Genomic DNA, 5,586 nt, shown 5'->3' on the forward strand with positions numbered 1-5,586 from the left:
CTCAAATGAGCTTCAAGCCCTCGGTGCCACTGACATCACTGACTGTGAGGTGGTGAAGAAACTGTTGAGATCACTTGATTCCTCATTTGATACTCTGGGTCTGATGATACAAGAACGGGCTGACTACAAGTCTCTTGATCCTGCCGATATCCTCGAAAGGCTAAATACTCACGAGTTCCAGCTTGCTGAAAAGAGAGATCTCTATGGTTCGTGCTATGGCAAACCACGTGCCCTGAAGGCCAAAGCTGTGTCTGAGTCTGAATGTGAGGATTCTGGTAGTAGCCTTGGTGATCCTGAAGAATTGAGCCAGGAACTAGCACTGCTCGTGAAGAAATTTCAGAAGTTCTCAAGGCGTGGTCGCTTTGGAAAATCCTCAAGAAGCAGTGATTCCTCATCAAGTGACTATAAGAGAAGGCTGTGCCACAAATGCAAGAAACCTGGTCATTATATTCAAGATTGTCCTCAGTGGGAAAAGGAATTGAAGAAGAAGAAATACAAGGATTACAGTTCTGATGATGCGAAGAAGAAGAAGAAATCGTCAAAATCTTCATCATCAAAATCCTCGAAGTCTTCATCTCACAAGAAGAGCAGCTCCAAGAAGGCTCGGGCATTCATTGGAAAGGAAATGGACTCTGAAGCTGAATCTGAGGAAAATGAGGAAGAGGAGGAGTCTGAAGAATCTGAATCCGGGGTGGCGAGTCTGGCCTTCGCTACTTCTTTCGTTAGCAAGTCCATCTTCAACACTGAAGAAACTGACCCCACCGACAAGCCTGATGAAGATAATGATGACTACGCTCCCACCTATTACTTCATGGCAAAAGGTGCAAAGGTACTCAAATACACCTCCTCTGAATCCAGTGAAAATGAATCTAATGATAATCTCAAGCCCAGCTACTCTAAACTTGCTAAGATTGCTGTAAAACAACAAAGGGCTCTTGAAAAGGTTCAAAACATGCTAGATAAAAGTGATGATATGTTGGGTGAAGAAATGGATCGCACTAAAGCCCTGACTGAAAATCTTCAGAGACTTCAGTCTAGGTTGGAGAACCTTCAAAGTCATCATAACACTCTCTTATCTGATCATGAGAAACTTTCTTATGAATTTCTTCAAAGAAAGCAAGATCTTGAGAAAGCTAAGAGTGAGTTATGAAGATCTTCAGAAGGAGTGCGATTCATTACTAGCTCAACAAATCAACGCTTCTCAGGAAGAATTTGTTCCTCCATGCTTAAAGTGCATTGAACGTGAATCTGCTAATTCCTCACCTGAATGTTCAAATGCTTCAACTGTTACAAATTCTTCACCTGCCTCTGCTATCACTAATTCCTCATCTGAGGACATTGCTAGTATCACTGACGATGCAGGGCTGAAGGAATTGTACACAACAGGCATGTACAAAAGCCTCAAAGGGCATCAGATTCTTTGTGATGTACTCAAAAAGCAGATCCTCAACAGAAACCCTAGGAAAGAGGGTATTGCCTTTGAGAGGAAACTTAATGCTGATGGAACATATTGGAAGCCTGAGCAGTACCCCAAAACCTCATGGGTTGCTGCAAAAGGACCCCCAGTTGATCCATCTAACTTATCTGGCTTTACATGTGAATCTTCTCATTCTTCTGATGAGTCATTTGACTCCAACTATAAACTGTTCAAAAATCAAAATGGTGAAGTATTTGCTAGATATGTTGGGACTAACTGCAGGAACGGTTCCCCTATGAAGAAAATCTGGGTTCCCAAAAGTTATGTTGAAAGTCTTTAGGTGAATGTCCTCATGACACCACCTGTGAAGAATAGGAACCCCAGATCAAACTCTTCATATGGACCTAATTCTTCATATGGATCCAAGTCCTCACGTGGATCAAATTCCTCAAATGGATCAAAGTCCTCATATGATTATCATCGTGCTAACAACTCTGTTTCGCAGGGTAGAGCTAAGGGCTATGAATATGCACATTATTCTTCAAATCATTATGTTCATAAGTCCTCGAAGAATTTCTCTGCTTATTCATATGCTTAGTCTAACCCCTCTTATGTGAAACGAAATGGTTTGGCCTCTATGCCACCATTCTCTTATGGTGCTCGCAGAGTGATGAACTCTTTGCCACCCCTTTAGATGTGGGTGGTGAAGAAAAAGAACTAATCTCTTTTGTAGGGTCAGGTCTCCAGACGTGCTTTAACGTCTGAAGAATTTGCTGGGGACCTGACAAATTTGCTTGAAAGGACGCAGGCTAATCATGATGAAATGAACTTTCATTTCACACGTCCTCATACTGCTATATCTGCTTACTACTTGATGAAATTCATCTGATGAACTTGATATCATATTCTTCATTGATGAAGCATATGAGATTGTAAGTTACACTAATTCATCTGCAGGATGGTCAACCCAAAACCACTGAATGGGTCCTTGATAGTGGATGTACAAATCACATGACTGGTGACAAGAATCTTTTGATGGATGCTCCCTTATCACCGTCACATCTGAAGCACATCATCTTTGCTGACAAAGGCAAAAGTCAGGTATTGGGTCTTGGTAAGGTTGCGATCTCTAAGGATAAACACATGGACAAAGTCATGCTTGTTGAGTCCTTAGGATACAACCTCATGTCAGTCTCAATGCTTTGTGATCTTGATGTGGTTGTTGTCTTTGGCAAGTATCGCTGTGTTGTGATTATGGAAGCTGACAATTCCAAAGTCTTCGAAGGCTTTAGGAGAGGAGACTTGTATATTGTTGATTTCTCTACAGGACCACAACCAGCCGTGTGTCTACTTGCTAAAGCTTCAGAAGGCTGGCTATGGCATCGACGACTTGGTCACGCAGGCATGAGGAATTTGCACACGCTTGCGAAGAAGAAGCATGTCATTGGCATTGAGAATGTCAAATTCCTCAAGGATCACTTATGCGGAGCCTGTGAAGCTGGAAAAATGACCAAGGCCAAGCATCCAGCGAAGACTATCATGACCACTACTCGTCCATTCGAATTGCTTCACATGGACCTCTTCGGACCTAATCATTACTCAGCTGTCACTAATGCTGCATCTCTATATGGTTTTGTCATTGTTGATGATTACTCCCGATATACATGGGTACACATTGTTACTTACAAACATGAAGTGCAGGAAGTCTTCAAACGATTTTCCTCGAGGGCTTCAACCAACTTTGGTGTGAAGATCAAGCACATCAGGAGTGACAATGGAACTGAGTTCAAGAATTCCGGTCTTGATAACTATCTTGATGAACTTGGTATTACTCATGAGTTATCTGCTCCCTATACTCCTCAGCAGAATGGCGTCGTGGAGCGCAAGAACAGAACTCTTGTTGAGATGGCTCGCACTATGCTTGATGAATACAAAACGCCTCATCATTTTTGGATTGATGCAATTGATACTGCGTGCCACATCATCAACAGAGTATATCTTCACAAATTCTTCAAGAAGGCGGCCTATGAACTCCTCACTGACAAGAAACCCAATGTGAGTTATTTCAAAGTCTTCGGTGCAAAATGTTGGATTAGAGATCCTCACCACAATTCTAAATTTGCACCGAAAGCACATGAAGGTTTTATGCTTGGTTACGGAAAGGACTCGCACACCTACAAAGTCTTCAACAATGCTCTTCACAAGGTTGTTGAAACTGTAGATGTGCGGTTCGATGAAACTAATGGCTCGCAAAGAGAGCACCTACCTTCTGTGTTAGATGAACCAGCACCTGAGGATTCTATCAAGTTCAAGGCAACTGAGGATGTCATTCCTACTGAAGAACTTGCTGAAGAATTCATTCCAGTACGTGAAGAACGTCGAGCTGATGCACCTGAAGATAATGCTGAAGAAAATGGTGCTGAAGAAAATGCTGATCAAATTCCTCAGCGACAGCCAGCTCATCCCCGCGTTGCAAAAGAAGTACAAGTTGACAAGATCATCGATGACACTGAAGCGCCAGGTCCTCTCACACGCTCAAAAGCTTCACATTTATCTAACTTTTGTGGGCACTATGCTTTTGTCTCTATCACAGAGCCCACTAAGGTAGATGAAGCATTTCTGGAGCCAGAGTGGATTTAGGCTATGCAAGAAGAATTACATCAGTTCGATCTCAACAATGTTTGGGAACTGGTCAAACGTCCAGATCCTTGCAAGCATAATATCATTGGCACAAAGTGGATCTACCGCAACAAGCAAGATGAAAATGGCCTTGTGGTGAGGAATAAGGCACGACTGGTAGCTCAAGGCTACACACAGGTTGAAGGAATTGATTTCGATGAAACTTTTGCACCTGTTGCTAGACTTGAGGCTATTCGCATATTACTTGCTTATGCTAACCATCATGATATCATCTTATATCAAATGGATGTGAAAAGTGCATTCCTCAATGGTAAGCTTGATAAAGAAGTATATGTTGCTCAACCCCCAAGTTTTGAAGATCCAAAGAATCCTGATAAAGTCTTCAGACTTAATAAGGCCCTCTATGGCCTCAAGCAAGCCCCTCGGGCATGTGATGAATTTGCATATATGATGAGTGAAGAATATCAAATGTCTATGATGGGAGAGTTGAAATTCTTCTTAGCTCTTCAAATTCATCAACAGCGCAATGGCATATTCATATCTCAGGAGAAATACCTCAAAGATGTACTGAGGAAATTCGGCATGCAAGATTGCAAAGGCGTCAAAATTCCTATGCCCACAAATGGCCATCTATGCACTGATGAAAATGGTATTGACTTCGATCACAAGGTATACCGCTCCATGATTGGTTCTTTACTGTACTTATGTGCATCTAGGCCAGATATAATGCTTAGTGTTTGCATGTGTGCCCGATTTCAAGCTGCATCGAAGGAATCACACCATAAGGCTGTGAAGCATATTCTTCGATATCTAGCTCACACACCAACACTAGGATTATGGTACCCCAAGGGCTCTGCTTTTGATCTCATTGGATATTCTGACTCTGACTATGCTGGTGATCGTGTGGACCGCAAGTCAACTTCTGGCACTTGTCATTTCCTCGGACGATCTTTGGTCTGTTGGTCCTCGAAGAAACAGAATTGCGTATCACTGTCCACTGCGGAAGCTGAATACATTGCTGCTGACTCTTGTTGTGCTCAACTACTTTGGATGAAGCAAACACTCAAGGACTATGGCATCAACGTGAAGAATGTGCCTCTCCTCTGCGACAATGAGAGTGCCATCAAGATTGCTCACAACCCAGTTCAGCACTCGAAGACAAAGCACATTCAAATTTGTCATCATTTTCTTCGTGATCATGTGTTGAAGGGCGACATCTCCATCGAGCACGTGAAGACTGAAGAACAGCTAGCTGATATCTTCACTAAGCCCTTGGATGAGAAGAGATTTAGCAAGTTGCGGTGTGAGCTAAATATCTTAGAATCTTCGAATGTTCTTTGAAAAGGACACACATCCTAACACTTATGCAAAATTGATGACTTAGATGTGCAACACATGAAGAAACGTTTTTCTTCAATCAATGAAGAATAACACTCTAAGTGTGAAGAAATTAATGAAGAATTTGATTCTCAGAACCCTACGACAATTGTACGCGGTGTCTGAAATCATCATTCTTATACGGTGGGTCA

This window comes from Triticum dicoccoides, chromosome 3B, assembly GCF_002162155.2.
Source record: "Triticum dicoccoides isolate Atlit2015 ecotype Zavitan chromosome 3B, WEW_v2.0, whole genome shotgun sequence".
In the NCBI taxonomy this organism is placed as follows: Eukaryota; Viridiplantae; Streptophyta; class Magnoliopsida; order Poales; family Poaceae; genus Triticum; species Triticum dicoccoides.